Below are 17,476 nucleotides of genomic sequence, written 5' to 3' on the forward strand. Positions count from 1 at the left end.
AGAGCCTGCTCAACCATATGGCCGACGAGCTGTCTCAAGCTAGGTTCCTGGGAGAGTGGCGACTCCATCCTCGGACAGTCCAGATGATTAGGAGACATTTCGGAGCTGCTCAAGTAGAGTTGTTTGCTTCTAAAGAGAAATCTCACTGCCAGTTGTTAGGCATGGATGTACTGGCACACAGCTGGCCGTGGGGCCTGTGGAAGTATGTGTTTCTCCCTGTGAGACTTCTAGCATGGACACTGTGCAAGGTTATGGAGGACGAGGAGCAGGTCTTGCTTGTGGCGCCATATTGGCCCACTCGGACCTGGTTCCCTGACCTAGGGTTTCTCTCAATAGCCATTCCTTGTTGAATTTCTCTGAGGAAGGATCTACTGACTCAGAGTCAAGTCAAGTCACCTTTATTTATATAGTGCTTTAATCAAAACAGATTGTGTCAAAGCAACTGAACAACATTAATTAGGAAAACAGTGTGTCCATAATGCAAAATGACAGTTAAAGTCAGTCCATCATTGAATTCAGTGATGTCATCATCCAGCTCAGTTGAGCTTAAATAGTATCTGTGCAATCATTTGCAATCAAGTCAATGATATTGCTGTAAATTAAGTGTCCCCAACTAAGGAAGCCAGAGGCAACAGTGGCAAGGAACCAAAACTCCATCAGTGACAGAATGGAGAAAAAACCTTGGGAGAAACCAGGCTCAGTCAGGGGGTGCAGTTCACCTGTGGCCAGACGAAACCAGCAGTTGAATTCCAGGCTGCAACAAAGTCAGAATGCGCAGAAGAATCATCTGTTTCCTGTGGTCTTGTCTCGGTGGTCGTCTGAGACAAGGTCTTTACAGGGGACCTGTATAAAAATCCTTTAACCGATTTTGGATATTAGAAGCGTATTATTGTGTTATATGTAAGCCAGGTTAAAGAGATAGGTCTTTTATCTAGATTTAACCTGCAAGAGTCTCTCTGACTCCCAAACAATGTTAGGTAGGTTATTACAGAGTTTAGGCGCTAAATAGGAAAAGGATCTGCCGCCCGCAGTTGATTTTGATATTCTAGGTATTATAAAATTCCCTGAGTTTTGAGAACGCAGCGGATGTGGAGGACTATAATATAATAAGAGCTTCTTCAAATACTGAGGTGCTAAACCATTCAGGAATTTATAAGCAAGATTTTAAAATCTATATGATTTTTAATATGTAGCCAGTGCATTGTTGACAGAACCGGGCTAATATGGTCATACTTCCTGTTTCTAGTAAGAACTAGTAGCTGCTGCATTTTGGACTAGCTGGAGTTTGCAGAACAACCACCCAATAAAGTATTACAATAATCTAATCTTGAGGTCATAAGAAATCAAGTCTTAGACAGTGTTCTAGGTTATTACATGCAGAGTTTTTAGGTCCTATAATTAACACCTCTGTTTTTTTTCTTCAGAATTTAGCAGTAAGAAATTCAGTTTTTTATATCGACTTTGCATTACGTTAGTTTTTCAAATTGGTATGTTTCGCCAGGCTGCAAAGAAATATAGAGCTGAGTATCATCAGCATAACAGTGAAAGCTAACACCGTGTTTCCTGATGATATCTCGCAAGGGTAACATGTAAAGCATGAAGAGTAATGGCCCAAGTACTGAGCCTTGAGTTACTTCATACTGCACTTGTGATCGATATGATACCTCTTCATTCACTGCTACGAATTGATGGCAGTCATATAAGTACGATTTAAACCATGTAAATGCACTTCCATTAACGCCAACAAAGTTTTCTAGTCTACAGTATGTAAAAGAATGTTGTGGTCCCTGAATGTGTCCCTGAGCAAGACACTTAACCCCAAGTTGCTCCAGAGGCGTGTGACCTCTGACATATATAGCAATTGTAAGTCGCTTTGTATAAAAGTGTCAGCTAAATGTAAATAATTTTCAGGTGAACAGTAATCAGATCTAGCAGTTTTTAAAGCTTTTCTGTAGGATAGGTTACTTTCCCGCCAAGCAATACGAAATACCTCTATTTTGTTTTCCTCCAGCTGTGCTCCATTTTCAGGGCTGCTCTCTTTAGGTGCGAGTGTGCTCATTATACCATGGTGTCTGACTGTTTTCCTGAATCTTCCTTATGTGTAACTGTAGAAGCAACTGTATTAAAAATGCTAGAAAAGAGAAAGTCCATAGTTTCTGTTACATCATCAAGTTGTTCTGAGGTTTTGGATATGCTAAGGAATTGGGATACATCAGGAAGCTTACTTACAAAGCAGTCTTTTGTGTTAGAAGTGATGGTTCTATCATACTTGTAACAAGAAATATAATTTACAGTTTTAGCTATATGAAGTTTGCACAAAACTAAATAATGATCTGAGATATCATTGCTTGGCTGTGTAGGATTATCCTTGAACAGTCCATTTCATTAAAAGAACCCAACACCACATTCCACAGTTCAGAACGATTCCCCATCGAACCATTAGTGCATCATAAAATACAGTCATGATGCCAAGATGGCTAAAGGAGATGTCACCCCCTTCTTTTCCTTCTGTGCCTGTCTAATCTCATACCAGCGATGCCAGGACAGCAGTAAAATATTTATCTTTGTTCACCAAACTTAAGGCCAAATGGTCAAGAAACCCTGTGGTGACCCCAATGCATAAATCCCCAGCCTTATCATGAAAGGAAGGATGGTAAGGCATTCCTTTGGCCCAGGATCACCAAAAAAACCTTAAACCAGGGAACTTTGTCTCCAAAACCAACAGACTGAAATTTAACCCACTTGTGGTTTAATACAAACAACGGTCTCAAAATTGCTTCCAATAAGCTGAATTGATTACTTTTTTTTTACCTTACATATATCTTAAGTATCATGTATGTTTTATATAACCTGTGGAATTATTTCTGTGTGTTTAACTTTCATTACAGTCTATTCTACCTCAGTTATAGGAACTAATCACCAGAAGTTGCCTCATACATGTGTATTCTCTGTATTATACTTGTATAATTTTGTGTGTTAAACACTTATCACGGCTAAATCCTTATTTACTTCCACCTCAACTATGGGAAGTATATGTATTTTGGTACCCACTTGATAGGTAAATGATTTCGAGAATTTTGATATAAAGTAGATGTGTGTAGGATGCACCATATTTAAACTATTAAGTTTGCTTATTAAAGCGTTTAAACTAAACGCTCAGGAGTTTGGACACACGCGATCACGTGGACATTATGCTAATTACATGCAAGAACCGGAGAACGGGGCGTAGGTCCCGTCCCAAGACAATATCTGATTGGCTGTCACACTAAGAAGGACAGGTCAGATGGACACGCTTATAACCCAATGACGAGCAGCTATGCATTGCTTTTTGCCTTGCTTTTTGCCCTGCTTGCAGTGACTTGGGCTCTTGTCTATGTTTTGTGCTGACCTTTCCATCATCCAGCATGTTCTCATCAAACCAACAAAGAGCTCACCCAAAACTCATCAACTCTTCCGTAAGACCCTTCACTGAACTTTGTCAAAGAAAGAGTCACTCCAGACTTAGAGAAAACTCTGTTGCATAGCAACCCTCAATCCAGGAAGTCTCGCGAACAAAGCGCCATCTTGGTTGTCTGTCACCCCTGCGAGCAACAGCAAACAAATCACAACACTCTACCTGTCTCAACCCAAACTCCAGTTCCTCAACTTCTGGGTGACCTCATCGAGAAAGGTGCGGCAAGGAAGTTCTATCTCTCCATCACGCTAGAACACCATGTCAAACTAGAGGCCCTAGTAGACACGGGAGCCGACATCGCCCTAATGTCCACTCAGCTCTTGAGTGGAGAAATTCAAGAAATTGAAGAAATTCAAGAAAGAACCAAAAGAACCAGTGGAATCCTCAGACTTCAAAAGTGTGCACTTCACGTTCAAGCCTATTCCCACACGGGACTGTGGTTGGAGCAGGTGGCCCAATGAGACTTATACACCCTGTGTACATCTCGCCGTTGGACACATACCCCCTTCTCATCGGCAAAGACCTGCTGAATCGCTTTGAGCCCTTAATAGACTTTAAGCACCTAAAGATATGGGCCCAAGTTCGGGAGCCACTTCCCTTTCACTCACAATGCTCCACAGAAGCGGAGTCTCAAGTCACAGACACTGGTTCCAGCTCATTGAGCGAAAACTCAAGCCCAAGACCAAAGCAAGTCTCAAACTTGGTGCCACATGGGAAGAGTCAAACTTCTCTTCTGTGCGCATTCAAAACCGCAGAACCAGGCTCAAATGGCTTTCAACTGATGACAACTATAGACATTCAAGGCATGACAGTACCTGACTCTGTGCTAGCCCTATGGGCCGAAAACTCAGCCATCAGCCTGAAGCTCTTCAGAGCCTTAAAGAAAGACTTCACATGCAACACACCAATATAGAAACAGAACGGGTTCAAAACATCCAACAACAATCCTGTCAAGCATCAAGATCTCTTCCAAGCATGCAACAACATAGTCACGAAACACGACGTGCTCGTCTATTGGAAAAAGGGGTCCGCGGTCACTCACGGCAACCAGGGCAAGACAAAGACTACAACGACTAAACTGATGCCCTTGCCAAAGCTGGCGCGCTACATGGCGATTCTTGGACTTTTAAACCCCTCCCACCCAGCCCATGTGTTTTTGTCATCACACGCCACCAGCATGCACAAGCCGTGAAAAACCCCACCTCCTCCCAAATCAGCATCTCACCCCAAATTTTCAATGACGACATTATAACTATAATGCAGCCATCCAAACTATTGTTAATCACCTCTCTGACCCACAGTCAAACCCCATAACCACCTCTGACCTTGCTGCTTCCTCTGACCTCCGGCATCTTAATGCACTCCTGCACATGCTACATCTAAAACATGGCATACTGGTATATGCCCCTGATGGACTCACCACACCCAAGCTTGTTGTCCCTCAGTGCCAAAGGGGGGTGATGCTCACACATTCACACGATGCACCATGTGCCAGACACCACGGCACCAAAGCCAAGTATGAAACGCTAAGAAAAGTGGCATACTGGCCTGGCATGCAGCAAGATGTAGCATGTGTAGTATGTAAAAGGGTGCCTGGTGTGTTGCCAATTCCAACCTGCAAACCCAAACCACAGAGCACCACTACAACGAAAAGGAATGTCCTTCCTATGGTCGGACCTCCAAATCGACTGGGTCGGACCCCTACCAAGGTCAACAAGGGGTAACAAATATTTCCTCACCGTCATCTGTGAATTCACCAAATGGGTTGAGTGCCTTCCCTCTCCCAATGATACAGCTCAAACCACGGCCTGCCTCCTAATGAACCATATCTTTTCAAGATTTGGACTGCCGCTGAAAGTCAACTCTGACTGTGGAACACATTTCACTGGCGAAATCATGCAGGAAGTCTGGAAACTCCTGGGCATACAGGCCAAGTTGCACATAAGCCACCACCCTATCGCCTCTGGGCAAGTGGAGCGTTCCATCCGAACCGTGGTCAGCATGCTAAAGAAGTATGTGTCCACGAACCAAAATGATTGGGATATCAAACTCCTGCTAGTGCTAATGGCTATCAGAGCAACTCCTAACAAGTCCACCGGGGTGCCACCCTTTGAGCTAATGACGGGACGGCAAATGACACTGCCGCTCCACCTGCTCTACCAGCCAGGTGATATGAGCCTTGTTATGGCATAGACCACCAACCAGTATCCCGAAGAGTTGCATCGCCATGTAAAAACAGCCTTTGCCTTTACACAACAACAACTACAGAAAAGTGCAGAAGGACGCAAAGCCTATTACGACCAGAAGGCCTCTCACCAAGAACTCAACATTGGAGACAAAGTGTGTGTGACGAGTGGGGCGGGGCCGGGAGACGTGGGAACAGGAGCAAGGCCGGTGGAGTGATATGAAATGAGTGACACCTGCTCGACCAAGCAATCTTTTCAAGATTTGGACTGCCGCTGAAAGTCAACTCTGACCGTGGAACACATTTCATTGCCGAAATCATGCAGGAAGTCTGGAAACTCCTTGGCATACAGGCCAAGTTGCACATAAGCCACCACCCTATCGCTTCTGGGCAAGTGGAGCGTTCCAACCGAACCGTGGTCAGCATGCTAAAGAAGTATGTGTCCACGAACCAAAATGATTGGGTTATCAAGCTCCTGCTAGTGCTAATGGCTATCAGAGCAACTCCAAACAAGTCCACCGGGGTGCCACCCTTTGAGCTAATGACGGGACGGCAAATGACACTGCCGCTCCACCTGCTCTACCAGCCAGGTGACATGAGCCTTATCATGGCATAGACCACCAACCAGTATCTTGAAGAGTTGCATCGCCATGTAAGAACAGCCTTTGCCTTTACACAACAACAACTACAGAAAAGTGCAGAAGGACGCAAAGCCTATTACGACCAGAAGGCCTCTCACCAAGAACTCAACATTGGAGACAAAGTGTGTGTGACGAGTGGGGCGGGGCCGGGAGACGTGGGAACAGGAGCAAGGCCGGTGGAGTGATATGAAATGAGTGACACCTGCTCGACCAAGCAATCTTTTCAAGATTTGGACTGCCGCTGAAAGTCAACTCTGACCGTGGAACACATTTCATTGCCGAAATCATGCAGGAAGTCTGGAAACTCCTTGGCATACAGGCCAAGTTGCACATAAGCCACCACCCTATCGCTTCTGGGCAAGTGGAGCGTTCCAACCGAACCGTGGTCAGCATGCTAAAGAAGTATGTGTCCACGAACCAAAATGATTGGGTTATCAAGCTCCTGCTAGTGCTAATGGCTATCAGAGCAACTCCAAACAAGTCCACCGGGGTGCCACCCTTTGAGCTAATGACGGGACGGCAAATGACACTGCCGCTCCACCTGCTCTACCAGCCAGGTGACATGAGCCTTATCATGGCATAGACCACCAACCAGTATCTTGAAGAGTTGCATCGCCATGTAAGAACAGCCTTTGCCTTTACGCAACAACAACTACAGAAAAGTGCAGAAGGACGCAAAGCCTATTACGACCAGAAGGCCTCTCACCAAGAACTCAACATTGGAGACAAAGTGTGTGTGACGAGTGGGGCGGGGCCAGGAGATGTGGGAACAGGAGCAAGGCCGGTGGAGTGATTGGAAATGAGCGACACCTTGCTTGACCCACCGGTCTCCAGTCCCACGGAGGAGATGGAGGGATATAAAACCAGAGCGACGACAGTGACGGACGAGAGGACCAGGCCTGGGCTTTAGTTTGTGTTTGCTTTTTATTTGTGCGCATCAGTCGTTCGTGAGGGGCTGACGCGCTGTTTTGTGTTTATTTTGTCATTAAAATCTTATTTGATTGTCCTGATGATTATGAAGTTTGTACGTTGTCACAGTGGTGCCGAAGCCCGGGAGAAGGAGGGACGCGCTGCTGAAGATCCCTCGCCGCTGTGGTGAATCCACGGTGCCATGGAGCAGGCGAGGAAGTGTGCCGCCATGGACACTCGAGGCGGTGGGCTGGAGTGAGTTGCCGGGGACGGGCGAGCTCACTGCCGGCTGCCGGTGATGTGGAGGGGCGGCTGCCATCCGTGAGGGAGCGGAGGAGTCTGTGCCGTTCACCAGGGGACCGGAGCCTGCTGCCATCCACCTGAACGGGGAGGAACAGGGAACGGGGGACTCCTGCCGGCTACCCAAAACCGGAGGAGCCATCGCCGTCCACCGGGCAGCAGAGGAGTGTCGTGCCGTCCGCCGAGGGCCATCCAGTGCCACCGCCAGGCACCGCAGAGGAGATCACCCAGCTGGTGGAGGGCCAAGCGGAAGTGCGTCTGGGAACCGGAATTTTTTATTAATTTTTTTAAAATGAAATATAAACTTTGATTACAAAATAAAGACAAAACAGCACGTCAACCCCTCACGGACGACTGACGCGCACAAATAAAAACCAAATACAAAATAAAGTCCAGGTCCCTCCTTTATCAACAGTGCGTAGAAGACGTTCTATATTTTGTCCAACGAATGCAATTTAGAATGTGCCTAATTACAAGAAAATCTGCATTTATCAAACGTGCGCACGCAGTTCTTACGCACATGAGTAAGCAATCATTGTTGATAAATACCACATGTGCGTAAGTACCATGCTCGTTCACATTCATGGTCATTAGCATTCGGAAACGCCTCCAATTAACCATATATGGTGACAACACTTCCCTTTAAAAATTACGTGATTGTGTTTTTTCCTCACTGCAATAATGGCAAAGAGAGCAAAGAAGAGGAACTTCACAAACACAGAATTAGAGATACTTGTAAATGAAGTTGAATCCAACCAACAGATATTGTTTAGTTCATTCACTGCAGGAGGAATTACAAATAAAAGAAAAAATGCTGCATGGGAGAATGTCACCAATGCAGTTAATTCCATTGGGTCTGAGGAGAGAACTGTCCCAGAAATAAAAAAAAATGGTTTGATATTAAAGTATTGGCTAAAAAAAGTGTCACAGCACACAGACGAGAAATGTCCGCAACTGGAGGAGGACAGACAACAACGGAACTTTCCCCATTGGACAACCGCATAGCCTGCATCATCGGAGACACGGCTCTGTCCGGGATTACTAAGGACGGTGACACTGATGCTCTTGCGACAGAACAAACCGGGCCATCTAACACCCAAAGTGAAGGTAAAATAAACCAACTGGAATAGGATATTGTGTTTGCACACATTTTATTTCAATTTGTAAACTTTTAATGAAATTATTCATAGGATAAACTCAATTAAAGTAATGTGAACATGTGTTTCCTTAATAGCGACACCCGTTGTGCCTGAGGAGCTTGAGGAGCCGGGCCCATCCATTGCCCCTTCCATGCGCCGTGCGCCAAGAGTGCTGAGTGAGGCGGTGCTACAAAATCAAGAGGAAACAACAAAATCCATTAATGACCTAAAGGATCAACTGAGCAACATAATGAATGTATTGATTCAAATCAACGAGTGTCTGAAACAGATTGCCTCTTGCGCAAATACAATTGCTAATAAACCATAAACCGCTGACTAATGTGATTTCAGTTATTTGTTTCCACGAAGCTGCAAAACACAAAATGAAATCGCTGTAATGTTTCTGCACTCGACCAATGGCCAGACTTACCAAAAATGTCTGTATGATCCTCTGTCTTGTCTGAATGCCACCGGCATTAGGAGGTGGCAGGGGCACTGCATCGGGCCGTCTGGTCTTGGGGGTTCCTGCAGAGGGATGCCCTGTCTGATGGCCATGTTGTGTAGCACACTGCAAGCCATGATGATTTTGCATGCTTTTTCTGGCTGATACTGCAGTGTCCCTCCCATGTTTGACAGACACAGCCATCGTCCTTTCAGCAGGCCTATTGCATGCTCAACTGTGCTCCTTGAGCGCGCATGGGCACGGTTGTACGCCTGTTCCTGCTCGGTCCTCGGGTTGGTTAGGGGGGTCATTAGCCATGGCTTTAGCGGGTAACCTTGATCACCTAATGATGAAATTGTTTTAAGTAATTGTACATAGCCCTACAATAGCATTTTAAACATGTTGTAGCCTTAAATTCACCAATGAGCCAGCCATCCTCAACAGCGCCTTCTTGGAGACGCACACCTACAGAGCTATTCTGCAGAACGAACGAGTCGTGTGTTCCTCCAGGCCAACGCGCTACGACGTTTATTAACAACAAATTTGCATCACAAATTATTTGCACATTAACAGAATGAAACCCTTTTCTATTTACATAATTAAATTTGTTGGTTGATGGTGCTTTTATGGCGATGTGGGTGCAGTCTATAGCTCCAATTATGTTTGGGAATCTAGCAATGTCATGAAAGTCCCGTTTTATTGTGGCTTGTTGAGGATTTCGATAAGGGAACTGGATGTAGGTTGGGGCCAAGGAAATAATTGCATCCACCAATGCCGGCATGATCCTACTCACAGATGGCTGGGATATACCACATATGTCTCCAACCTCACGCTGAAATGTGCCAGTAGCTAAAAATCCAAGGGTGGACAGGAGTTGGATGTGCACGGGAATGGCTTTCGTGCGATTTGTTTCTCTCTCCAACACTGGTCCTAAATCACGACACAAATCCAGCAGTACATTTTTGGGAAAGCGGTACCTACTTAGAAGCCACTCTGTGCTCTCGCCAAGCAGATCAGCGCGATCTTGGAAAACGCGCTCCCTGCGGAGCGCATTGTTTGACAAGTCTTCCAATAACGCAAGATAAGCCATTGCACTGAGACAAATATATTTCACATCTGTCTTTTATAGGGTTTGACACCAATTAAGCATCGTGTTTAAATCTAGACAAATTATAAATTGAGTTTTTTAAAGGAAACACAGGACATATGTGGATTGCTTAATGCTTACTGTGACACTCTTAAATGCTTTTTATGTGTAGTGTCGCTATTCTACCACTAGATTATCTTCGTAAGCATGCTCAGAGGTGTGCTTATATTTACACACATTTCTACGTATAAGTACAACTTGGTGAATCCCACACTTTGCGTGAAATTGTTCTTACGCACTCACTACGCACAAATCTGTCCGTACGCACCATTGATAAATGAGGGTAAATGATTGATAAATGATAAATGATCTTTTCATTATCAATATGGATGTTAAAATCACCAACAATTAAAACTTTTATCTGCATCTAGCACTAACTCAGATATAAAATAAGCAAATTCTTTAATAAAGTCTGTATGGTGCCCTGTTGTCCTGTATACAGTAGCCAGTACAAATATCACAATGGATTTATCATTTACACTTGTTTCTCTGGATAATGTTATATGAAGCATGAGCAGGGCACCCTATGGGACCAGACCTCTTGAAACTTCATGTCTGTCCCTGGACAGGACACAGAGGTTCTAGGTGACCTACCCCAAGTGGTAGTTGACACCATCACTTCGGCGAGAGCACCATCTAGTATGAGACACACTTACTCTTTGAAGTGGAATCTGTTCATCGAGTAGTGTTTGTCTTGTCAAGTAAGACCCCCGGAGATGCCCGAACAGGGTCGTGCTTTCCTTTTTGCAGCAAGGGGTGGAGCGAAAGCTGTCTCCCTCCACCCTCAAAGTCCAGGATGCTGCGATTGAGGGCCCTGGAAGGGGCACCATCCATGGCATTTGGTAGGGAAACCAAGTTCATCTGTCACCGACATGACCTTAAGATTGACCGATTGAAGGGGAAAGTTACTTCTCCGTTACTTCTCAAGCGGATCCCTTGCCTACCTGTCAAGTTGTCAATCCTGGAATCCTCAGCTATCTACTGAAGGAGTAGAAGTTCAGCTCATATAAGATCCCTTAAGTTTTGACTCTTCTATGTGGGAAGCTTCTCCTGAGTTGCCTTAATAAACTTATCTGCTTGTTTGAATCTGCCTGTTTGCCTCCTTGACTAGTTGTGACAGAAGACCAGCCCTGATGACAGTATACTCAGCAAAACTCACATGGATCCTTGAAACACATCTTCATCTGAATCACACCTCCCGCCAACTGTCACCACCACACCACCAGCCTGTCCCATGGCCCAGCCAGCGAACTTCTCTGGTGAGGCAACCTCCTCCAGCGGGTTTTCGTTGCAATGTTCCCTCTATTTTGAGTTCCAACTCCTCCAGTTTGTGACTGAACGGACAAAGGTGGCGTTCATCATCTCGTTGTTACCCGGAAGAGCTTTGCAGTGGGCAGAAACGGAGTGGAATTCACAGAGCCCTGAGGCTCACTCGCTGGATGGCTTTGTTCAACACTTCTGGGAGGTATTTGGCCAGTCAACCACAGAGATCACAGTGCATGATGAACTGTTCCAACTGCGGCAAGCAGATTTATCAATCCACGAGTACACACTTCGCTTCCACACCCTTGCCACCAGCAGCGGCTGGAACGAGGCTGCTCTGCTCTCTGCCTTCCACCGAGGTCTGAACACTGTCCTACATCAACAGATGTCCATCTAGGATGATACCGTGGGTCTCAAAAGCTTCCTCCAAAAGGCAACTCACATCTCTCAACACCTAACAGCTTGCCATATGGAATTCATACCTGCTGCAGCTGCCTAACCCAGCCTCTCGCTTCCAGCACCAGAGACCATGATCATGGATAATTACCACCTATCCTCCACCGAACAGTCCCAACGACTCGCCCATGGCCTTTGTTTCTACTATGGATCCAATGAGCCCCAACTCCGCACCTGCCCTGTTCGTCATCCACGCCCAGCAGCGAGTACTACCAAAATTACTCCAGATGTATCTTGCATGCCTCATATAGATGCACTCCTAATGTATCAAAGACAATCCTTTCCAGTCAAAATTCTCGTGGACTCTGGAGCATCTGGATAATTCAACTCCTCCCGCAGCCTTGCTGGATTCAAAATCCCCCGCTGCAAAAATGACACCACCTACCAGATCACCACAGAACCTGCTCTGTCAGGAGGTCCAGAAGGGAAAATGTATGTCCCATCCACCCTGTGTCTGGCCCTTTTGGACCATAACTCTCTGGGATCCGAGCACCCAGGCAGTCACCGAACCCTCTTGCTCCTTCAGTGGCCCAACATGGCCCAAGATGTCGCCCGTTATGTCAAAGAATGTTCGGTCTGTGTAATATCCACCACGACATCTGCCTGAGGGTAAACTGGTCCCATTACCCCACCATTGACGGCCCTGGTCCCACCTGGGGGTGGACTTTGCCACCGACCTCCCTCTATCGAACGGATTCACAACCCTCCTAATAGTCGTTGACCGGTTCTCCAAATCCTGCAAATTAATCCCACTACGAGGATTACCCACCACCCTGGAAACAGCCGAAGCCTTCTTCCAACACATATTCAGGAACTTCGGTCTTCCAGAAAACATAGTTTACGACAGGGACCCCCATATCATCTCCAGGGTTTTTCCACCTCCTGGGAGTATCGGTCAGTTTTTCCTCCAGATAACACCCACAGACCAACGGCCAGACTGAATATAAAATCCATGAAATTGGACAGTATGTCCGGGCCTACTGTCATGAACATCAGGACAGCTGGAACCAATATCAACCCTGGGCAGAGTACGCACAGAATTCCCTGCGCCAGGAAACCACTGGAATCACTCCATTTCAATGTGTCCTTGGATACCAGCCGCCACTGTTTCCCTGGACCAAGGAGCGTTCGGAGGTCCCAGCTGTAGATTACTGGTTCCATGAGAGGTTGTCCTACATTCGCCTCCGGCTGCCCAGCAGGAAACCGAGTCCCTTGTACATAGGTCCTTTTCCCATAGCACGACTCATCAACGGAGTCACCTACCAGTTACATCTGTCTGACCAGTACTGGATCTCACCCACCTTAGATGTTTCCTTGCTAAAGCCATTCACTAATCCTTATCTCCCTCCCTCCACAGAGCACGATGTACCCCCTCCTCCACCCGAGGTCGTCTCCAACGAAACGTCTACAGAGTCAAATAAGTTTTACTGTACTTAAATGGTAATTTAAATAATTTCTCACAAAGTGTTGCTGAACAATGAATCAAAGGAGAGCTGCTTTATGAACTCAGTGCTCGCAAAGAGCTATCACACAACATTTACATCAGGTTTTATTAAGAATCTATAATTAATACAAATGACTAAGGCAAATTTTGGTCAAGTTGTTATTTGCATTGAGCTATTCTCTATCATCATGTTGTTTCCAAGCTGAAAAGCAGTAAATTGTGCTTCATTTATTTCATCAGCTTTCTGCTCCGGTCATGAGAGCAGATATGACAGTTCATAACACAGCAAGTGTTCTCCATTCTAATGTGTGTTAATTGTATAATTAAAATTGTAAATTCTACATCCACTATAACCTAGTCTCCACTGTAGTGTCGGTGTCTACTCATCACAGAATGTACAGCATTGTCAACATCACGTTCCTATTCTGATGACCACAAGTTTTTGATGTGATTACATATATAAAAAAAGTAATCGGTTTAACGTGTTTACATGGCAGGATTTTATTTTGTTCAGTTTATAGAAGCTTATCCCACCCCTCTCAAATTGATTACCATTTCAGTTTGGGCAATATTATTCCAACTAAGGTGTTTATATGGAGCATTTTTATTCAGATTGGACTGTCATTTTAAGTTTCCGAAGGGTGTATGCTTCCCCTGCTGGACTACCACCCATAATTATGCAATTTACAGCATAAATGCATATTACATGCTCCTCGTGCCGCAGCAAGGGGTCATTTGCTTCCCCCTTTTCAATCACACATTTGCTTTAAGATACATGCTTGTTGCGCATCCTCGATTGCTTAACTTGGGGTGAAGCTAACCCCTTAATGTGATTTTACAGCATGTTAGACACTTAAAATTGTAAATTATACAAACTGCCATTGTATTAGACTGCGGCTACTACTGCTAGGGGTGTATGCTTCCCCCGTACATTCAAATATTTGCATAAGCAGCTTAAGCAACATGCTTGTTGTATGCTCCCTTTCTGAGTTGGGGTGATGCTTCCCCCATAAATATAGTAAACATTTCCCATTGCTGGCCAATTAAATTGCTTCAGTTGTGTTGGGGGTTTTTTAGCATATGGTTGTTTTGTGGAAATTCAGCATTGCATTAGTTCAGGCAGGCCACGTTAGTAACACTTGCATCAACCGACAGTCAGCTGTTCTTGACGTGTAACAATCAGTGTTGACACCTATCACATGCGATCTATTTAAATTCCCATTTTTCAGCGTCTCTTCCATCGCATCGCTGCTTGCAATTAACTCCCTCCTCCAACCCCAACTATACCAGCTGAACCTGTAATCCGATCTAACTTTGTTCTTTCTTTACAGTCACTTCATTGGAAGCAATCTCTATCACGTTTACAACTCATGTAATTGTGATTTGTAATTATCTATGTATATAATGGTTCTGTTCTGTACCCCAGAGTGGTTTGTCTTGCTGCTCTCCCCGCTCTGTCCAAGCATGGCTGCATGGACAGGTGTGTGGCGTGTTGCCCAGAACATAACCATACCGCCAAAACTAACTGTATGCAATATACTTGTCATAAATATACTTGACGGAAGTGGTCCTGATTGAAATAATGGCTCTTATTTATCAATGACGGAAGTGGTCCTGATTTAAATAATGGCTCTTATTTATCAATGTTAAAAAGTTTTTGTTTGTTTAAATATATTATTGTGCAAACCATGAAACATTTGATGAACAGAATGTTCAAAACAACATAATTTATTTTAATTGAGAATCTTCTGTAACATTATAAATGCCTTTACTGTTAAATTGTTGTTAATTTATTGTGTTTTTGCTGTATGAAATTATTATTTATGTTTTCATTGTATGGAAAAGAGCAGTTGAGAAATTCTTCAAAACATGTTGTTTTGTCAAAATAAAGTAATTCTTGGTTTGGACCAACATTAGGGTGAGTAATTAACAACAGAATTTTGAGTTCCGTTTAAACACCGAAGAGGACAGTTTGACATAGGAAGTCTTTCTAGGGCACAGCACAAAATTCAGATATAAGAACAACGGAACATGTCTTTCTGTAATCACCAACCCATTAGTTTCTTTAGTAGATTCTTACATCAGTAATTTATCTCACTCATTTACAAATTGTTGATTTTCCACCTTCATGGGATGCGATATGAAATCAAAGTTGCTGGTTTATGAGTCTATGAGCACCTCCTTTGTGTGAGGCCCATCATTCAGTTTAATTGCATATAAAAGTTAGATAAATCCATCTTTTATGTAATCATCTTCCACTAGAATAAAGATATTTACATAAACTATGTGGCTGTTTTGGAGTATACAAAGATATTGCCCCAAAGGTCAAGAGCAGATTTTAACCAATCACTGGTCTACAATGAAGTAAACATCTTTGACAAAAATGCATTGTATTATAATGCTGGTTTATTGTTGTTAGGAATTAGGTGCTGTTTTGGAATTACAGGCTATTCCTTCTTAATATCTTTGACTGTCAGCCACAAGAGTGCTCCATTCCTCGATGCTGGAAAGATGACCCAAATTAAAAAGCAAAATAGTACTGCATCTGTTTGGTTTGCAGGTGTTCCATAAAGTTCCTTGGCACAACGCAACCAATTTGTAGAGGACAAGTGATGCTATGCAATGTTAGCATTTGTTTTGCAGGTGTATGATTATAAACAGGGAGGATAATTTTTACACACCTGCAGTTATACAAATCTTTGCTAAAGTGATTTCATTATCATGTAATGAAGAGAAATGTATTCATTGCTGCACTTTATTTACCTGAAACTGAATGTTCAGTATGCGTATCAATGTATCAGTAAGTGTTTACCCAGGGAGGGTGACACCATAACATTCGTGTTACATCATATAGCTGCAGGGCCATAGCTGGGGTTAGAAGGGCCCTGATGCAGGTTGTACAAGTGGGCCCTGTTTGAAACTGTTTAATTGGTACTGTTGTTCGTTCTATTTATTTATCTGTGCTATTTACACAAATACGTTTGTAGGTGTCCAGGTACAGAAACCAAATAATCAAATTGTGAAATAGCACTGCATAGTCTTCAATGTAAAATAAAATATACAGTCAAACCAAAATTTATTTAGACACCTTCAACATTTCTCACATTATCACAGTTTATTTGCTATAGTTTAGAAATTGGTAATGAAAAATGACAAAAACTCATTTAAGTTAAACTGTGTCAGAACAAATTCAACTTGATAATGTCAGATAACTTTGATAGAAAGATATGTAATGGATTACAATCAAGCAAAACTTCAGACAACTGTTAATATGACAATATTTACACAACTATCAATAATTTGTTAAATAGTTACCAAGCAATGCTTAATTTTGTTCAGTCTGTGGTGTGAAAAGGTTAAATGAGCGATTAAAGAAAAAAAACACTTAAGCAAAATATGGTCAGGTCAAAGTGTCTGAATAATTTTCAGTGTATTTTGCTATACTTACATAAATGAACTATAGTGTCCTGCATCCACTAGTAAAACAATATAAACAATTATATCTGCTGTCTGAATGATTTTTGTTTTTACTGTGGATAAATTCTTGTTAAAACTACAAAGTAATTCAATCAATGATTTTTTGTCTTTCATTTTCTTGAACTAACATTGAAGACACCAAACAGCAGAGCTAGTAAATTAGGCGTGGTCACTTTAAGAGACAATGCATCCATGCTCTACCACTTGCTCTACAGCAATGCAATGCTCTACCACTTGAGCTACAGGAACACTAAGATTATTAAGACATAACTGACAGTTTTTTTAGAACACACTTTCCAAGAAGGAATTGGGCTCTTTCATATATTTTCTGTATGTTTAAACTGCGATTTGTATTTGTTCATTCAGGTGCAGGAGGACGCAAACTTTCTGAAGGAGAGTTCAGTTCTGTGTTGCTGTCCGGGAGACGCGGCTCTCTGCATGTACAATGAACACAGAGCACAAGTAGCCTAAACAGCTTAGCTTTCCTGCATCTTGTGTTTGAGTGCTTTAAACTCTTTTGAATATTTAAATCGGCAAGGTTTAAAAACACATGAAAATTCTAAGCTTTCGTGACTGCACGCAGCAGTGGCACAACTGTCCTGAGTGTCTTTTTAGGCTG

Source organism: Carassius carassius, chromosome 5 (assembly GCF_963082965.1).
Source record: "Carassius carassius chromosome 5, fCarCar2.1, whole genome shotgun sequence".
NCBI classification, from domain to species: Eukaryota; Metazoa; Chordata; class Actinopteri; order Cypriniformes; family Cyprinidae; genus Carassius; species Carassius carassius.